Source organism: Dasypus novemcinctus, chromosome X, assembly GCF_030445035.2.
Source record: "Dasypus novemcinctus isolate mDasNov1 chromosome X, mDasNov1.1.hap2, whole genome shotgun sequence".
NCBI classification, from domain to species: domain Eukaryota; kingdom Metazoa; phylum Chordata; class Mammalia; order Cingulata; family Dasypodidae; genus Dasypus; species Dasypus novemcinctus.
The window spans coordinates 164,609,790-164,631,747 of record NC_080704.1 but is presented as its reverse complement, the minus strand read 5'-3'; the positions used below and the strand labels follow the sequence as shown (position 1 = coordinate 164,631,747).

The 21,958-nt window shown below is 36.0% G+C and overlaps 1 pseudogene; it reads left to right on the top strand.

The window, feature by feature from the left end:
• The first annotated feature begins 560 nt into the window (after positions 1 to 560).
• LOC101442267 (small ribosomal subunit protein eS21 pseudogene) lies at positions 561 to 920 on the top strand (annotated as a pseudogene).
• Positions 921 to 21,958: the final 21,038 nt, after the last annotated feature.

The window sequence follows — 21,958 nt, the reverse complement described above, 5'->3', positions numbered from 1 at the left end:
TACCAAATCCAATGGATGTGTCATGATGATGGGAACGAGTGTTGTTGGGGGGGAGAGGGGGGGTGAGGGGATGGGGTTGAATGGGACCTCACATATATATTTTTAATGTAATATTATTACAAAGTCAATAAAAAATAAAAAAATTAAAAAAAAATTTAAAAAAAATAAATGTTAAAAAAAAAAAAAAAAAGAAAATAAAGGAAAATATTGAACCGGGTCACAGCGAAATAAATTAAGGGAGGAGAAGTGCAAGTATACATGTCATGGGTATCCCAGAAGGAAAAGAGAAGGGAAAAGGAGCAGAAGGAAGATGTGAGGAAATAACAGTAGAAAATTTCCCAACCCTAATGAATGACTTAAATATCCATGTCCAAGAAGCATAACATACTCCCTTCTAAACTCTGAGACACATACTAATCAGAATGTCAAATGCCAAAAATAAAGAGAATCTAGAAAGCAGCAAGAGAAAAGTGATTCATCACAAATACAAGGGATGCCCAATAAGATTAACTGTTGATTTCTCATCAGAAACCATGGAGGCAAGAAGGTAGTGGTCCTTTCTCTCGCGCGCTCGTCGTGGTGGCAGGAGGCACGGCCTCGACATGCAGAACGACGCTGGCGAGTTCGTGGACCTCTACGTGCCGCGGAAGTGCTCCGCCAGCAACTGCATTATCGGCGCCAAGGACCACGCGTCCATCCAGATGAACGTGGCCGAGGTGGACAAGGTCACAGGCAGGTTCAACGGCCAGTTTAAAACCTACGCCATCTGTGGGCCATTCGCAGGATGGGTGAATCAGATGACTCCATTCTCCGACTGGCCAAAGCTGACAGCATTGTCTCAAAGAACTTCTGACAAGAGCCATGGGTGTGGAACATTTGTCATAAATAAAGAGTAAAAAGCCAAAAAAAAAAAAAAAGAAGGTAGTGGATACTGAAAAATAAAAACTGCCAGCACCGAACCTTATGTATAGCAAGATTGTCTTTCAAAAATGAAGGCAAATTTAGAATATTCATAGATAAAAAGAAAATGAGTTTTTAAACAAGAGACCATATTTGCAGGAAACACTACAGGTTGAAAAGAAAATAGAGGAAAGAGAGGGGCTTGAAAGGATCTAGAAATGAAGATTATATCAGTAAAACTAACCAAAATTGTAAAAAGAGTGGTGAAAATAAGATATGACAGATAAAACCCAAAGGTCAAAATAGGTGAAGTAAGAACTGCCTTTATAATAATAGCATTAAATATCAATGGATTAAACTCCCCAAACAAAAGACATGGACTAGAAGAATGGATATGAAATTATGAGCCATCTATATGCTATTACAAGAGAGTCACCTTAGACCCAAGGATAGAAATAGTTTGAAAGTGAAAGACTAGAAAATGATATTCCATGCATGCAGTAGCAACAACAACAACAAAAAACCCTGAAGTAACTAAGCTCATATTGGATGCAATTTTAAAAGCAAACTTTTTATTAGAGACAAAGAAGGGTATTATGTATTAATAAAAAGGGTCAATTCACCAGGAATAAATAATTATAAATGTGTATATACCTAACCAGGTTGAACCAAATTACATAAGGCAAACACTGTCAAAACTGAATGGAGAGATATATATGTCTCTACAATAATAGTTTGAGACTTCAATACACCACTCTCATCATTAGATAGAATATCTAGGAAGAAGATCAATAAAGAAACAGAGAACTTGAATTATATCATAAATGAACTAAGCTTAATAAACATAAAAAAATTACACCCTGAAAATTATAAGATATACTTTATTCTTAAGGGCTCATGAATCTTTCTCCAGTATAGACAACAAAATAGTTCTCCATAAATTTAAAAAGATAAACATTATACAAAGTAATTTCTCTGGTCATAATGAAATTAAGCTGGAAGTCAACAACAGGCAGAAAGAGGAAAATTCATGAATATACGGAGACTAAACAACTCATGTAAATAATCAGTGGGCCAAATAAGAAATTGCAAGAGAAATCAATAAATATCTTAAGATTAATGAAAACCAATGACCATGAGGTGCAGAGATACCCAGAGATGTACTTACCAAATGCAATGGATGTGTCATGATGATGGGAGTGAGTGTTGCTGGGGGGGGGGGGGTGGAGGGGTGCGGTGGGGGTGGTGGGGTTGAATGGGGCCTCATATTTTTTTAATGTAATATTTTTACAAAATCAATTTAAAAAATCAAAAAAAAAAAGATTAATGAAAATGAGAACACAACATTTCAAAACATATGGGATGCAGTACAAGCAGTGCTCAGAGGGAAATTTATAGCCTTCAATGCTTACATTAAAAAGGAAAAAAAGAGCTAAAAGCAATTATCTAACTACACAGCTGAAGCAATTAGAAAAATATCAGCAAACTATTCCCAAAGGAAGCAGATGGGATGAAATAATAAAGGTCAGAGCAGAAGTAAGAGAAATTGAGAACAACAATGAAAACCAACAGAGAGAATAAAACTGAAAGTTGGTTCTTTCAGAAGATCAACAAAATGGAAAACCAATAGGTAAACTGACAAGGAAAAAATGAGAAAGGATGGAAATAAATATATCAGAAATGAAAATGGGGACTTTATTACTGACCCCATAGAAATAAAAGAGTTCATACGATGATACTACAAACAATTGTACACCAAAGAACTTGACAATGTAGATGAAATTGACAAATTCCAAGAAACATGAAAAAACCTACAATAACTCTAGAAGAAATAGTAAGCCTCAACAAGCCAATCACAAGTAAGGAAATTGGTACAGTCATCAAGCAACTCCCAAAAATGAAAAGCCATAGACCATATGACTTCACAGGTGAATTTTAAAAAACACACAATGAAGATTTAATACTAATATTACTCAATCACTTCCAAAAAAAATTTAGCAGGAAGGAAAGATACCAAACTCAATATATGAAGCCTATATCACCACACCACCAAAGCCAGATACTATGAAAAAAAGAAAATAACAGACCCATTTCTCTAATTAATATAGATGCGAACATCCTCAACAAAATAATCACTAATCAAATCCAACAACATATTAAAAGAATTATTCATCATGATATACCAGGTACGCAAGGGTGATTCAACACAAGAAAATCAATCAACATAATAAATTACATTACTAAATCAAGGAAGAAAAATCACATGATCATCTTGATTGACAAAGAAAATGCACTTGACAAAATACAGCATCTTTTCCTTCTAAAAATACTCTGAAAAGCGGAATTGAAAGACCCTTCTAAACATGATAAAGGACATATATGAAAAACCCACAGCTAACATTATATTCAATGGTGAAAGACTTAAAATTTTCCTGTAAGACTGGGAAAAAGATAAGGTTGCCCACTGTCTCCACTGCTGTTCATTATAGTGCTAGAGGCCCTAACTAAAGCAATCAGACAAGAAAAAGAAATAAAAGCCGCCTGTATTAGTCATTCAAAGGGGTGTCAACGCAAAGTATAAGAAACTTGTTGGCTTTTATAAAGGGTATCTATTTGGGGTAAAAGCTTACAGTTACAAGGTCCTAAAGAGTCCAACTCAAGGCTGCTTTCTCACCAAAGTCTGTTGCCACATGTTGAAGCAAGATAGTAGGTGGTCTCTGCCTGGTCTCTCCCTCCTTCTTTCTATTAAGTGTCCATGGGCCCAGCTTCTTCTGATCCCAGCTATAAGCTGGCATAAGGATTATAACTCTTCCTGGGGCTTTAGCTGTTTGAGCCTTCTCCATTCTGTCACATGGCAGGACTGAAATGACCAAGTTCTCTCCTCTTCCATGTCTTCTTCCTTGTCTATGGAGCTGTCTCTCTTCCCATATCTTTCTGAGTGAGTGCCCATTTATATCAGTCCACCAAGGGGATGGACACTCAACCCTGGGTCACACCCTACTGATGTGGTCAAATCAAAGGCCTAATCTTAACAGGTAACTTACTCAAGGCATATTAGCTGAATTTAATGTATTCAAAGGGTTTAACAACAAGAAGAATATATTAATTTACAATACATAATCTCTCTTTTGGAGATTCATAAATAATCTCAAACTGGAACTTTCTACACTCTAAATCCCCAAAAGACATTACAAGATTCAAAAAACTCTTAAGTCAATACCAATGCTAAGCTCAAAATCACATCACAATCAGTTTTTAGAAATACAGTCTGCCATTGGGGCAAATTCCCCTCTGGCTCTAGGCATGAGAAACTTACAAAACAAGTTACCTGCTTCTAATGTAGAAAAGGATAGACAAAGGATTATCCATAAGGAGAATTTGGGAGGAAACATGGGTCACTGGTCCCCAACAGTTCTTAAAACCTGCAGGGCATACTCGATTAGATTTCAAAGTCTGAGAGTCATTCTTAAGATGATGGTTTCTTCTCCTCTTTGGTGCCCCATGGGGGCCCAACCTTTCCACAGACTTGCCCAACAGCCATTTTCCTTCTGCTAGGAATAAATCCAGAAGAACCGGAAACTGTGAGGCAAACAGGCATTTGCACACTGATGGCCACAGTGGCATTGCTCACAATTGCCAAAAGATGCAAACAACATAAGTATCCATCAACCATGAATAGATTAACAAAATTCATTATATACATATGATGAATACTATACTGCTATAAGAAGAAATGAAATTGGAACACAAATGATAACATGGATGAACCTTGAGGACATTATGCTGAGTGGAATAATCCAGACACAAAAAGGACAAATATTGTATGGTCTCACTAATATGAACTAAATATGAAGTATGAACACATGGAGTTAAAACCTAGAGTATAGGATTCTAGGAGATAGGTTGAAGCCTGAGACGGTTTCTGAAGCTTAAGGTGTATAGAATTCTTAATTAGCTTGACTGTAAAGTGTGGAAATGGATAGAGGTGATGGTAACACATATTGTGAGTAGAACTAACAAGGCTGGTTTATAAATGGAATTGTGACTGAATGGGTAGGTTAGAGTCATAAATATCATTTGAAAGAAAGCTAGAGAATAATCTAGGGGCTGAATAACATAGTAAATCCAGAGATGGATGAGGATTGTGGTTAATAGTACAAATACAAGAATGTACTTCTATGAGCTAGAACAAATGCACATCATTATTACAAGGTAGTAAGAATATGGTGATGCATAGGAAAAATACAAATAATGTAACTATGGACCATCGTTAACAGCAATATTATTATAGTCTATATTCAATGTCAAAGAAGGTACTATATCAATGCTAATAGTCAAGGATAAGGGTGTATGGGATTTTTTTCTATTGACTAAGGGAAACATTCAAAAATTTACTGAGACAATGATTCATAAGTCTTAGAAGGAAGTGAGACCCACTGAGTGTACATTTTGGATAGATTATACAAGACATGGCACAGTAAAACACTGTAAGCCATGTGATGATAGATGAATCTGGTTAACAGTATAAATATGAGAGCGTTCTATAACAAATGTACAATACTAATACATAGTGTTAATAGTAAGGGGTGTATTGAAAAAATATACCAAATGTAAGCTATGGACTTACGTCAGTGAGTGGTAATATTCTGATGATGTTCTTTCATAATTTGTAACAAATGTTCAACAGCAATGCAAGGTATTAGTTGAGGGATGAGATATGGAAATTCTGCTCAATATGCATGATGGCTTTGTAAGCTCAGAACTTACTAACAAAAATATATATTAAAAAAAAGAAATAACAATGGCACTATATCTGGGTCAACCAATTTTTTCAACTTCATTGAAGTGTGATGTGAATAAAATATGTGTATTAACTATACAATTTAATGAATTTTGAACAAATGTGTACAGCTATAATCAACATCTCAGTGAAATTACAGAAACTTCCTTTGTGCCCCAATGTATTCAAATGCCCCTATCCTGTCGCCATCTCTGGCAATCACTGAGCTGATGTTTATCTCTATAGATTATTTATATAAAGCTAGAATTTTAAACAAATAAAAAGTCATACAACATGAACTCTTTGTGTGTCTGACTTTCTTTGTTCAGCATACATTTTAAAAAATTCATCCATATAACGGTGGTATTTGTAGTTATTCATTTTAATTGCTGAATAGTATTTCATTGAATTAATATACCACAGTTTGTTTATCTACATACCTATTGATACATGTTTGGGTAATTTCCAGTTTTGGATTATCATGAATAAGGCTACTATAAGCACTTTTACACAAGTCTCAGTGTAATTACGTGATTTTATTTTTTGGAGGTAAATACTTTGATGTAAGTTCAGGATGGAATCATATCTACTGAAAAAGACATGTTCAATTCCCAGACCGTGGTCCTGTGGGCATGAACCCATTTGTAAATAGGAACTGTGAAGATGCTGCTATTAGTTAAGGTGTGGATTCATTTTTAAACAGGATTTTTGAAGATCCTATTTAGTAGAGGCCAAATTGAATCAGGGTGAGCCTTAATCCATATGACTGGAGTGCTTATAAACAAAGAAAATTAGATACTGAAGTGGGAGAAGCCAGAGAGAGAGATAGCCATGGATGGAGGAATATTATCACCAGAATGCTACAGACTTTGGAGAAAGCATGGCTTTTGATTTTGGACCTCTAGACTCCAAAACTGTAAACCAATAAATTCCAGATACTTAAGCGAACAAGCGAGTGGAATTTTGACAGCAGCCCTGGCAAACTAAAACTGAGTGAAATTGCTGAATCATAAGATATATTTATGTTTAATTTTATAAGAATCTGATGTATTCCATTGATGTTGTACATCTTTCCACTGCCACCAGCAAAGGCTTAAAGTGTCAATTGCTCCACATCCCTCACCATGCTTGGTGCTATCAGACTTTTGACTTTTAGCTATTCTAGAGTACGTGTAAAGGTATCTCGCTGTGATCTTAATTACTCTTTTTCTACGGAATTAAACATCTTTTAATGTTCATATATCCTTTTGTGAAATATATGTTGAAATCATTTGCCCATGTAAAAAATCATATGTTTGACCTCCTAGAATTGAATTGTAAGTTCTTTATATTCTGGATACAAGTCCCTTGTCAGACATAAGAACTTTGAGTAACTGTTCTCTGCCTGTGGTTTGCCTTTTAATTTCCTTAACAATATGTTTTGCAGAACATAGATTTTAATTTTGATGAAGCTATCTTGGGATTTCCTAGATCTCTTATTTTTTAATTGATTCACAACTTAATTACAATTAGGTTAGATAAAATATATTATTTCAATATTTTTAAATGCAATATGCTATTTTATGGGACAGCACATGGCTACAATGGTGAACTTACCATGTACAATTCAAATAACATGTTCTCCATTTGTTGTTCATATTATTCTCTAAACATTAATTAGATAATGTTGGTTGATAATATTCTCCAGATCTTTCATGTTCTTACTGATTTATGTCTACTTCTATCAAATACTGTGAAAGAGGTGTGAAAATCTACAGCTATATTTGTGATTGTTGATGGCTGTAGTTCTGTCAGATTTTGGTGTATGAAGTTTGATGTTCCGCTATCAAGTGTGTATATATTTAGTATTTATATGACTTCTTGATGAACTGTCCACTTTTATCATTATGAAATGTTTCTTTTTATCACCTCTAATATTATCTTGAAGTTTACTTTGTTTGATACTATATATTCTCTCCAGTTTTCTTATCCTTACTGTGTACATAGGATATATTTTATATTGATTTCACTTTCCAACTATTTGTATCCTAAAGTCTCTTTACTTTCCTGAGAATACCCAATTAGGTCTTGATTCTTTTTATGCAAACTGATAATCTTAGCCTTCTAATTGAAATGTTTAGTCCATTTACATTTAATGAAATTATTGAAATAGATAGGTTTAATGATTCTGCTGCTCGTTTACCTTCCATACCTTCTGATTTTGTTTCTGTAGTGCACCTTTCTTTTCATCTTTTGCATTAATTGAATATTTTTTGTATTACCTTTTATTTACTACATTAATGTCTTAGATAAAATGTATTTAATTATTTCATTGGTTATTGTACTAAGGCTAATCATATCAAATTTATCAAATTCTAAGCAATATTGTAATATAACACTTTACATTTTATACCTGCCTCTTCACATTTCCTACTTTATACATCCCACTTCTCATTTAACTGTAGACATTTCATGTGCCCCATTTCCAACTTCCCACTTTCCACATTTGGAAAGGACTCATGAAGCACTCCCAAATCGACTACTGGAGACTCCTTTAGAATATCTTCCTCTCTTGTTTCCTAACCTGCAGAATTCAGCAATTTCCACTGCCTTAAATTTTAAACTCAATATCCTCAGTTGAGCAAGGCCATCATGCTTTACTTAGGGCCAGTTCTGTATTGTGTATGAAAAACTGCTCCAAGCAATGAGCTGGGGATGTGGTAGAGCTCATTTCATGTGTTAACCATCTTTCACAGTTACAATTCTTCAGTTACCTGTTTATACAATGCCTAAAAAAGTTTCCCATATAATTTGTCCAGTTTTTTGGTCATTTATGTTGGAGAGCTAGTCTAATACAAGTTACCCTACTATAGACAGAAACAAAATCTATGGAGAGTTTTAAAGACCTCTTCTTTTAGAAACGTGGTCTTTGTCTACTTCCTTTCTGAAAGAGATCTGCCAAAAGGCAGGCTTCTAAATTTCCATAGCCGGGAAGATAGAAGTTTGTTTTCAAGCCCATAGTATTCAAATTTCTGACCTCCCCACCACCGGTAAAACCACCACCAGCACCCCAGAAAGGGAAAATACACTTAGGTTACTTCATAGTTAAGAAATGTCGATGCTACCCTTTAGGGCCTATTCCTTACCCTTTCTTATCACCAGGTGTTTCTATGCATTTTCTGGTTAAGAGTTATAAAAACTGAGCTCTAATCCAGGAAATCTTTAGTACTGAGAAAATAACTTCTAAAATTGTCCTCTGAGAGATAAAATGAAGAATATGGTTTGAATTGGCACAATGCTCTCCTATTCTTATTACAATTACATTAGTTTCTGGACTTAAAACATGGTTAAAATGAAATCATTATCGCCTTGTAACAAACCCATAGTTTCTTAGTGCATGCTTCTACTAGATAGTCTTGCAAATCTACCATATAATACTTACCATAGAGAGCAAGTAGAAAATAAAATATTAAACAGTAGAGTTTAACTTTCAAAAAGCACACAAAGTGAGAATGGCTTGTGAACTCCATGCCTTCCTTTGTCAGATATTTAATTTCATTAACAGTTCAAGATGATCTTAAATATAATCTTTATATAATACATTATATAAAAATAAGAAGAATTAGAGAACATGCTTTGATATAGCATAAAGATTGGCACTCTGTCATAATTGAGTTTTATAGGTACTGATTTGGCCAGAAAAGATCACTTCTTTGTTACTGCTTTAGTAAATCTTTGCCTCAGTGCCATCATTCCAGCCTTAAGCCAATGGTTAACTACACTGCCATTCTAAAATGTTTTCCTATCACATAGCATATCGATATTCATTGTGCTCCAATGTATTAGATTAGAAACACACTGTGCACTGTGACTAGTATTTCAGAGAACCATACTGCCAAATGATATGAAGGTAAGTGAAAATATAGGATATGGAAAATTTCCCCAAGTATTTGGGAAATTATTGCATATTGATGTCAGTTTCCATGTTGGTATATGTCTGCTCTGGCATGATTTGAGCCTCTGATTATGATTACTAGTAATAATAATTGCTAGCTATTGTTAGTACTATCAGAGGGCCTACTTTCATTTTGTAATGTGACTTGTATTCAGTATATCATTTTACCACAGAAACCATCTTGGAAAGTGTATAATATTCAATGTTCCCATTACATATGTGACATTTGGAGCTCAAAAATGTTATATGACTTAACGAAATTCAAACCAGTTATAAGGAACAGAATCAAAACAGGAACCCAGTATTACCTGACTCCAAACACTGTCCTGCTTGTTACTGTGAGGGTATCCTGTGGATGGGATTTGCATCTATAATAATTTCATTTTACCTACAATCAACAAAGGTGATTGCCCTCAACAATGTGGGAAGTCTCCTCATCCAATCAGCCAGAAATGATTTTCTGCCTCAACTTCAGCATTGACTTTTGCTGGTATTTCCAGACAGCTAGCTTCCCTTGGGGAACATGCACTAAGGACTTCAGTATCACCTTTATCTGAACTTCCTGCTTGCAACCTGCCCTACAGAATTTGGACTTGCTAAGCTCCATGGTTGCAGGAGAAAATGCCTCTTAGTAAACAAACAAATATAAATAAATAAATATCCTGTTTTATTTCTATGTGTTACCCTAATACAGGCTGTCATGGTTTCTCATACTACTGATCTTGGCTACCACACTGTCCACTCTTCGACTTCTCAGTTCTTTCATTACCTATATAATTCCTCACATTAAAGTCTTTGTCTTAAATATTCAAGTGGTTTCTGTTTTCCTGGTTAGAACCATGTGCAATAGTGGTGAATGATGAAGAGAGTTTAAAGAGGAAAATAATTGAGAACAAAAGCAATGAGCTTGACAATTGGGTCTTTAGTGACCTTTGGAAAAAAAAGGTCCAGGGAAAACCTAGAGTGCTTTGGGGTGTGAAATTAGTAGGAGGGAAGGAAGTGAAAGCAGTATATACAAGCAGCTTTTCTGAGAAGTTTGACAATAGAGTTGGTACAGTAACCTGACAGGTAGGTTCACTTACTGGACTATCTTATGTTTATGTTATGCTATATGTTATATTTTATATTGATTGATTGATTGATCTAGGTGTGGGAGAATAAGCCAAATTTGAGGATGAATGGAAAAAGTAAGTGTAGTCATGTATGATCATTTGCTCCAGTGCATTACCTTCAGACAGAGCTAGACTTAGAGCATCTCAAAGGGAAATCCAGATTCTAAAATTTCCTCAGTATTAAAATGTGCTGACCAAAAAAGCAATACAATTTCTGATGTATTAAAAGAAATATATTTTCCACACTGAGAGAGGTCACAATAAAGTCAAAACACTATTTACAGATGAAATTATATTTAGCATTATATGTTCCATTCTGAGCAACTTATTTCTTAAGGAAGCTATTAATATATTTTAGAGTATCTTAGGGAGAGCAAAACATATGGTATACCACAAGAACAAAATTAAGGTAACCAACTGGAGCGGGTTGGATTGAAGTGAAAAAGGTTTTAGGTGGTTAGCAGAGAAAGGACATGGAGCTTTGTCACTTTGTAATTCAAAATTTATTATGTGGAAAAACTGTAGGGAACTAGCATATGATGAGTACCTACTAGGAGCTAAATACTTTATTAGACATTTTAATTGTCACAGAATTTCCATGAGGTAATAACTAATCATGTCTTCACAAATGATGGCATTTAAGGCTCAGAGAGATTAATAAACATATTCAAGATATCACAGCTGTTAAGGAGACCAGATATAAACTCATATTGCACATATTCCTTCTTCTAAATCCTTCTACATATTAAACAAAAGAAATCTATTAGAGGGAATGGATTGAATTGTTGTCAATATCAGCTGTTGGTTTCAGACTTTGACTTTAAAGGGAAACTCAGAACTTTTTTTCAACTAACCCCTTTCTCAATCCAACTACAGTAAAAAGCTTTCAAGAAAACAATTGGACCCGATCCCACCCCCATATGGGAAGAAACTTGTAATGGAAGAAGTAAAGATCATGTTTAGCAATTAAATCTGACTGGACCAAAAGGTGTCTTGGATTTTTGTATTTTGATAGCTTTGTATTCTCCCACCCATTCGATGGATGGTGCAGTACATACCTCCCCAGCACTGCTCCACTCTATTCCCTGGAATCTAGGGGTCAAGAAGACCAGTCATATTGCCTCTGTCCATCAATCCACCTCCCAAAGCCTACCTACACCCCTCCTTTGATGCCCACATTCTCTATCTTTCATTTCCTCCCTACCATATTCGCAGGTACTTACATATCATAGTTGGCAGCTCTTGCATCATGCCACCTTGGGGCTCAATTTTCTGGTTTCTGAAAAAATAATTCATTAATATATAAGCCAAATTTCCCTCTAAGCCAATCAGTGCATTTTAACAATGGTCTTCCATAGAAAGTATCTTAACCCATAGTGCTTTGTACACAGTGAGCTCTGAGTCAATGTATATTGAATTGACATTAATGGATCAAATGCTTGGAATCCCAGGTACATTGTCAAGATGTAGGGTCAGATGAACTCTGGAATGGCAACCTATTTAACCATCACAACTTGTCAGAAAATTCCTTCTAGAATTTTGCTTAAATCTACACTCTATTCTCCTTGTTCTGTGCTAAGAGAAGATTGAGACCAGCTGGTGAGCATTCTCTGTGTAATAGCTTTTTATAGACTTAAAGACCATTATTAAATTTCCTCTTTGCCTTCTATTTTCCAAGCTGAATTATCCCAGTTTCATTAACCATTCTTTATAGCTCTTATTTTCCAATGGTTTAATCATCTTGGTAACACTCCTCTGACCCTCTTCATGTTCCACAAATCTCTTCATCCATGAAGCCAAAATGGATAGATTTGTACTAAGGATCAAAGAAATTCTGAACACCTGGATGAAATTCTTTCACAGTCTTTGGTCATTTAGACCCCTCATTTGGGAATTTAACTACCAACATTAACTATTCAGGAAAACTCTGAGCAATTTGCCATTTTACTGAGTCAAAAGTTTATGATCACTGGCCCTGCAGAGTTTCTTTTGTATAGGATCCCAGGCAGGAAGTAAATCTGTCTGGTATCCTAGTATCTACAATACAGCCAGGATAAGTTGTTCTCCATTTATTTCTGCATATGCAGTAAGTTTAGTGCAGAATCAAAGATTTCTTGGTAGAAAACTGCCATGAAAAAAAAATCATGTTATAATACTAACAAAATTCATGATTTGAGAATATTTAGACATTGGTATAAATATTAAGCCTTTGTCCATCATTTATGAATATGGCCTATTCAAGGCTTGTTTTGTGATTTACAGTTAGCCCTATATCATGTTGTTATTCATTTGTTCAGTTCTTCAAAAAATGTATCCAGTCTGACCTCTTACCACCTTCATTGCTACCATTTTAGTGAAAGATATACAATTGCTCCCCCAGATTAATACAATTGCCTATTACCTATCTACCTGCCTTCACTCTTACCTCTCTAAAACATCTCAAAAAGGCAACCAGAGTGACCCCATTAAAATGTAAGCCAGTTCTTGTCACTATCCTGTTCCAAACTCCCCAATGGCTTGCCATTTCTTTCATGGTGTACTCCAACAATTCCAACAATATCCTGTCGATCTGACTTCCTATTACAGTTTTCACCTCATTTCTTTTTTTTATTGATTTTGTAAAAATACTACATTAAAAAAACAATATGAGGTCCCATTCAACCCCACCACCCCCACCCCACCAATCCTCCCCCCCACCAACACTCACTCCCATCATCATGATACATCCATTGCATTTGGTAAGCACATCTCTGGGAATCTCTGCACCTCATGGTCAATGGTCCACATCACGGCCCATACTCTCCCACATTCCATCCAGTTGGCCCTGGGAGGATTTACAATGTCTGGTGATTGCCCCTGCAGCACCATCCAGGACAACTCTAAGTCCCAAAGGCGCCTCCACATCTCATCTCTTCCTGCCATTCCCCATAACCATATCAGCCACCATGTCCACTTTTCCCACTCCACTCCAATGCCACCTTTTCTCTGTGGACCTTGAATTGGTTATGTCCGTGGCATCTCTTTGTCAAGAGGAGGCTCAGATTCCACATGGATACTGGATGCAATCCTCCTGCTTTCAGTTGTAGGCACTCTAGGCTCCATGGTGTGGTGGTTGTCCTTCTTCAACTCCATCTTAGCTGAGTGAGGTGAGTCCAATAAATCAGATTGTAGGAGCTGAAGTCTGTTGAGGCTCAGGGCCTGGCTATCATATTGTCAGTCCAGAGATTCAAATCCCCTAAATATATCTTAAACCCCAACACCAACTACAATTCCAGTAAAGTAGCGTGAAAGTCTTATGAAAAGAGATTCCATCTGAGTGCAGTTTCATCACGCAGAAACACCAGCTCCAAAGAAGGGCCATCTGACATGGCAGTGAACCCCATCTGCCATGACCATAGAGCCCCTGGGTCTCTTTAGCCCTCAAAGGAACCAATACCTGGGGTTGTATCTACTTTATCTGTCTCTTAGATTCTGCTCAGTTGTGCATAAAGGCAATCCTTCTGACAGCCTCCAGACTCTTTTTTTAGAGACTCGTAGCCATATAAACTCATTTCTCCTTTCCATTTCCCCCTTACATTAGGTCAAACAGCATTTTAAAGTCATGTTATTATATGTAGACAGGGATATTCTGCTAGATCCGCATTGAACCTTCAATTCAAGGTCATTTTCCAGTTGCATCATCAGTTGGTACTTGATAGTGATCCCTTGGTGCCAGGGAGGCTCATCCCTGTCACCTCATTTCTTAACTACCTAAATTTCTTCTTCCCTTGCTCCACTACAGCCAAACTGACCTTGCAATTCTTCAAACCTGCCAGGCATATTTATGCCTCAGAGCATTTGCCCTTGTTTCTTGTAGTGGAATTCTCCTCTCCAGTTTTCAACATAGCATATTCCCACATCTCATGTCATCATTCAAAAGTGGCTTTTCCAGTGAAACCTACCCTGATCACCTTGTTTAAAATTGTAAACTACCACCAGCACTTCCAATACCCCTTACTCTGCTCTATGATTTTTTCATATAACAACATCTTATACATATTACATAAGCTACTTAACATGATTCCTGCCCACTTCCCCCCACCAGAATCTAGATTCCACTGCTATATCATCAAGTATCTAGAACAGTATCTGGCAATTGTTATATATTCTTTTGGATGAATCACTAAGTTATATTGATTGACAAATATTATTTGCCACAAACTATTGTACAATGGATTAAAATACACACTTATGCATTTGCTTATCCAAAGAGGTGATAGGAACTGAAATATAAATTTATTTGTAAAATATGCACTGAGTGTTTACTTACTTAAAATCTGCTAGTTGTTTTTCAAGTACAGAAAAGCCTGAGACCTGTCTTTTGGGAACTCAAAACTGCAAAGTATCTTACAGAAAACAGATCCATAATAGCCGGGACAGACTTGAGGATTGCTTAAGGGACACTCATAATTTTTTGAAGTTTACGCTACAAGGAATAAACTTATCTAACAAAGATTTGGCCTTCGCCACACCTGACAGAAAGAGAATACTCAATTTGATGGCCCATGCACAAGATTTTGCAACATACGGCTGTTATTTCTTCCCAAAATAAATAGGACCCACTTCTGCCTCTAGCCCTGTATTTATGTATCATTTTCAATGCAACTTCACTGTGAGTAGATGTTAGCTTTCTTTTATTTGTTATTTCTAAGTCAATAATTGAAAATGACACTCTACTTACTTTCATCTGCCTTTCTTTTTGTATTAGCAAGAACAGCTTTCTCTATGTGTGTATTTGCTATTGGTATTTTCTCTTCCATTCAATTCTAAGAGACTTAAACCATACCACACTGCTGGAATTTCCTGCCTAATGCAAAATAAGGCCTGAAGGCAATATTTCTAAGCTCCTGTATGTCACAGGAAACCTGGGCTAAAACTCAGTCAGAGGTCAGTAGTAGAGACAGGCCACACTCAAAATCAACAAGTCATGGCTATTTTCCTTTTTAACGATTTGATTTACACTAATTCCTCTAATATATTAACAGTAGACAAGGCAAAACAAGATTTCTTTACTTAGGAGATGTCCAACTGTAAACCAACCAACCTCTTGTCTATAGGAGGCTGCATGCATCAATTGTGCATCGCTTCTACCCTCTGCTGGCATGGAAAGCAACACTTAGATCAGAATTCTGGAGCTGTATGTTTCTGGCCTCACAGGTCAACACTTGTCAGATGATTAAGGCTGAACAGTATATCAAATTTCCTATTCCAAAGGTGTAAACTGCAACGGAAGCATGCTAGGAGGAGCCAGATTGCTAGCAATTAATGTCCAACTATTTTTAAACCTACAAGTAAATCTTTACCACATAACTGTGTCCCTAATGTAATCCAAAGAAAGAACACAATAACTTACTTGGGACTAAATCATTTAGATTGTTTTCAGTTTGGAAAATTTTCAAGTGTGGTTTCTACTGAAAAACTTCTGCATTTTAGTAAACACGTTTCATTCATCACGATGTAATCAACATTGAAATAATGCCCTTGTACCAACTTCACCTACCTCTACACACGTATTAAGCTCCAGCTAGAGAGAAGGGATTGGTCTCTCCAACACCTCAGCCGAGTGAGTCCTAAAATCTCAATCTGCTGCAGCTTGGGCCATTCTTTTGTGAGCCAACCCTTTTAATGAAAGGCAGAAAATGGTCAGGGACATAAGAGTAGTGTGGATAGGCACTTATGTATATATTTACACACAAACATAAATACATACATACATATGTGTATATATGCATGTGTATATACAATATATATGTGTGTCTGTATTTATACCTCTATGTTTTAAGTAGCTTGCCTTAGTTTATCGAGGATTTCCACCCCTCCCCTTCTTGGCATCACTCAGCAAATGTAGTGAAAGAATTATCACATGTCCATGAACTGAAATTCCATCCCGTAAACTTAATGTTTACCATTTTTCCCCCTTTAAACTAAAGTTCTATTTATTCTTGTTCTCAGTCCTCAGTTATGTCTTTGAAAGACATCTGGTAATGCACAACATATTTGCCACTGAAAATTCAATGCCTGACTCATTCTGCTGTCACTCTGACATAATCCTATATATTATCACGCAGTTCAGTCTTATACCTTCATCTCTGTCCCCAAGTTTATGCCCCAACTGTTCCCTCAACTGGGATAAGGACTTTTCTATTTAGTGTTACCCCCATTGTACGGTTCCTAACCCGGCTTGCCACTACCATGCTTCTCCCTTCCTCTAGAACAACCGCTGAGGAAATAGCATGTCCTCTTTGACTTCTTATTCCTTCCAAGGTAATAATACATAACCAGAGTAACTGACTGTGCCAATAAACAATACTTAAGAAAATGCATATTTTGGCAAGAGCCTTTGAGAATGGGTCAGTGCTTCTCATGGCGCTCCTTCCCTCTCTCAATCAAGTCTACTGTTGAGTCTCCTAGGTAATGTAGGGCAGCCAGGACAGCATGCATGAGGAATGCTATGGGAAGGGGGAGTAGGTTAGGAGGATCTTTACATCATCCTGGAAAAATAACTGACTAGAGCACATCTGCTGACTATGTAGAACCTCTCCCCGCCCCCAATTTCATTTTACTTAGGCTAAAACTAAGTTCTTAGTACATAACTAAGTGCATACTTTTGCTAATCATGAAAACTGCTAGATTTCCATTTTCCCTTCTGGTGTCCCAGTTAAGCCTTCTGTTGCAAAGCAGTATAGTAGACTGCAGTAATATAGCTTATGGCTTCTTTCCACAGAAACCGAGAGCTCTGTCCAGCCCACCTGGGAATAGTCTTGGGCAGCTTTCCAGGCTAGTCACTATCCATAGCCGGTGCTTGGCTGTGCTCAAGAAGAAGGATTAGGATGCTAGAAGAAGTCTTCCCAGAGAATCCACTATTCAAGTACAGGGGCCCTGTCAGGGACAAGATAGGTCTGAGAAATAGGAAGATCCATCAGCAGAAACATACAAATATTTTACCAATATCCATGAACTGCCAAAGCAGAGGGGACTATTTTATGCTGGAGGAAATGGGGCTGAATAAGACAATGAAATCCAGTCGTGGGGAAGTGGGGCTGAGGGAGCAATGGGAATGTCATTGAAAGAAAGCCTCCATTCCAAATGCTTTGGTGGGCCTGGGAACAGAATGTGTGGCAGGGCACGGGACAAGACTGCTCACTTTTTCTTTCTTTTTCTTTTTTTTTTTTTCAAGGTACTGGCTGGGGATTGAATCTGGGACCTTGTATGTGGGAAGCCAGCATCCAACTACTGAGCTACATCTGCTCCCCAGAGTTTGTCTGATCTTTATTTTTCCTTGTACTTTATTTCCTGAACCCTCAGAAAGTTTTTTAAAGAGTGGGACTATGTATCATTATTTTACTATATATCGACTACCTAATCATTCTAAAGAAGTAGAGAAAATGGATGATATTATCAAATATAGAGAATACGTATGTGTTTGGAAGTGAAAGAGAAGGAAGGAGTAAAACCTTGGTCAAATATCCCACTAAATCTCCTTTATATTAAATTGATGTTTTAGGGCCAGATGGACAAACTCTTAGACCTGAACAGTATTTGAGGAATTGCAGGCGAGGGGAGTGGTTAGGCTTGTTCTAACATGTGAGATAGAAAAAAGCAGACGTAAAGTTTATAGTCAAAATGAGAGACATATTACATTATGCATATGACAAAAAGCTGCAGGAGTAGCAGAATACAATAAAATGCTAACAAATGTTATGGTAAAATCCTGAAGCTATACATTGTTTTTCTATTCTCAAATATCCAAATTCACAAATACACACAGTCACACATAAACATGAGTCTCTGTGTGTGTTTGTATGTACTTTAAAACACAATGGAAATATGGAACACCAAAAATAAAATGAGAAACAGAGAAGAGAGTAGAAAGTGAGGCAGGTGGCTTGAAAAAGAGAGTTCAGGAGATTAGATCAGCGGGAAGCTTTCCAGTCTTCACGTTCCCACAGAACAAACAGATGACAGAACAAACAAATCAAGATGTTTTACACCTCTTTCACGCACCCCCTTGCTTTTCTGTGGACATAACTTACTTTTATTTTGCATGACCAGAGCAGCCTATATCTGTACTTCCTGGATCCATAGCTCAAAAGGAAAAAAAATCAGTATTTAGTGGAGGACTGGATCTAGAAGCACAGTTAAACTTCTTTCCCCACATCCAGCTTATTTAGACATAGCCATTTTATATATCTAAGAAAAATTGGGCAGCTTGGATTTACAGTAAGCAGTTGTTAATTTAGCAGTCTAACAATGGGGTTTTTCAGCAGGTAGATGCACCTCTCTTTGTTTAGACAGAAGGAAGGAAGTTTAAGAGCCATTTATTTTAAAAGTGATGTTTACTCCAGGTAAACAATTCTGTTGTGATGCTCAATATTTTTTTGTTTTGCATTTGGACTCTAGTGTGCATTAAGCAAACAGCTCTAGATATTTTCCTCCTAAGCTGATGAGATTTTATATATATATATATATACACACATATATATATACATATATATGTATGTATAAAATTCCCTAATCTTTAAATCCTATATCCTTCAATCTGAAGGAAAAACAAATATTCCAGTTCTTGGAATGAGGGATGTGATTTGACTTAAAGGACATCAATGACTCGGGATTTTTTTTATCCTCCTCTTATTATAGTTAGGGATAAAAGAGGAAAAAGTTATACCTGATCCATAGTGCAAGCAGAGACACAGCTGCAGCTGATCCAATAGATTAAAAAGATCTAGCTGGTTTGGGAAATCATAAAATTAGAGCAGCAAATTAAGTTTGAGAACTAAATGAATCTTTTGATTACTGGACTCAATTTAAAGGGCATGAAGGAAAGCTTTATAATCTTCTCGGCACGGTTGGCTTTTTCTAGTCAGGCATGCTGACTGCAGCATAACGCCACACTTCCTTTTATTAAAATGTCCAATTCTATTCAGCTGGAAATTTTCTTAACCACCAGAGAAGGTTTATATTGAATACACCTGGCTAACTCTTGGGTTTATAGCAATTAAATGAAATTTTGACAGGTTGGATCATACTTCCTTTCAAAGAGTAGAAATACGGTGCCTTTTTTTGTTTGTTTTTTTCATGGTCCCTTTTATATTCTTCTACCTTATACCTACATGGCATAAAAAAATCACTTGTGCAGACCACAGCTTTACTTAATATTAAAACGTCTGATGAAAATAAGATGATTTGGGCTAAAACAATGAACACTGAGCAAATGAATAGAAACCATATTGTGGTAGTATGCAAGCCTGCCAGAGAATAGAGCTTAAGGGCTCAGAGTCATGTTTGCAAAACATGCAACTAAGAGTGATGGCCAACATTGTAAAACCAGTTGGTTTGTGTTTGCTTGTTTAATTTTAATTAGAGAAAACAATTCCAAAGAAGAACCAGCAATGACCTTTTTCAAAAACTGAATCAAAATTTCGAGAAATATGAGTCTTTGCTATTTCCAGATCTGTATCTTGATTAAGACACCAGTATATTAAATAAGAGGAAATAGACATCTTTCCAAACAGAGTAGCAAGGACATGGAGAGCTGATTCCTATGAAAGTCACCCATCAGTCTTACAGAAAAGAAATCAAGACTAAAATAGGTGTCAGTTAGAAGTTGATATTAGCCAGACAAAACGCCTGGATCTCTGACAATTCTTACTTTGTGATTATGTGTAATTATCCAGGGCCAACCAACTAAATCACCCATACTTAGTTTGACTGAAAAATAGCAGTTTAATGTTATGATTTATCTATTAGTTTGGAGTTTATATTAGTTTATAATAGTAGACTTGCAAATACATTCATAGTAATTTTTTCTTCACTTTTATTTACTAACAGTCTTATTAGGACACAATTCACATATCATAAAATCCAACCTTCTAAAGAATACAATTCAGTTGATTTTTGGATATTCTCAGGGTTGGGTAACCATCACCTCTGTATTATACCAGAACATTTTCATCATTCCCTCAAAAAAAACCTTGTACTCATTTGTAGTAATTTTCCATTTCCCCCAGGTCCTGCCTACCACTAATTCTTTCCAATCTCTGTGGATTTTCCTATACAGGACATTTAATATAAATGGAATCAAATAATATGGGATCTCTTGTGTCTGGCTTCTTTCAATTAGTACAAGGTTTTCAAGGTTCATCTATGGTATAGTACATATCAATACTTCATTTCATTTTTATGGCTGAATAATATTCCATTGTAAGGATGTACAATATTTGTTTATCCATGAACTAGTTGATAGACACTTGGGTGGTTTTGACCTTTGGGATATTATGAATATGCTTCTATGAACATTCATGTAAACATTTTTCTGACGATTTTTGTTTTAAATTCTCTTAGGTATATACCTAGAAATGGAATTGCTATCATATAAATCTAATTTTTAACTTTTTAAGGAATTACCACACTGTTGTTCACAGAGGCTATATCATTTTGCATTCCACCAGCAACGTATTAGGGTTTTACTTTCTCCACATCCTCATCAAAACTTTTTTTATTATCTTTATTATTATTATTATTATTATTATAGCTATAATAGTGGATGTGAAGTGGTATCTCATAGTGGTTTTGATTTTCATTTCGATATTCACTAATGATTTTGAATACCTTTTCATGTGTGTGTGTGTGTGTTTTTACAATTTGTACATCTTCTTTGGAAAAATGGTCATTCAAATCATTGCCCATTTTTAAAATGGGGTGTCTTCTTGTTATTGAGTTTTAAGTATTTTTTTATATATTCTGGATACAAGTCCCATGCCAGATACATGATTTTCAATTACGTTTCTCATTCTGTGGATTATGTTCTAAATATTGATGAAGTCAAATTTATCTATTTTTTTCTTTAATTGCTTGTACTTTTTTTTTCATATCTAAGAAACCATTGCCTAATTGAAGGTCATGAATATATTCACTGGGCCTCCAGTAAAATGTTAACTAGCAGTGTTGAGAATGGATATTCTTGTCTTTTTTATAATTTTAGGGGGAAGGTGTTCAATCTTTTACCATTAAATACGATATGAGCTGTGGAATTTTCATATATGGTCTTTATCAGGTTGAGTATTTTTGTTATGAAAGACATTGATTTGCCTCAAATACTTTATCTGTTCTCTTAAGAAAGTCATGTTTTTTTCCCTCCATCCTATTAAATGATGTATTACATTGATTGATTTTCATATGTTGAATCAAGCA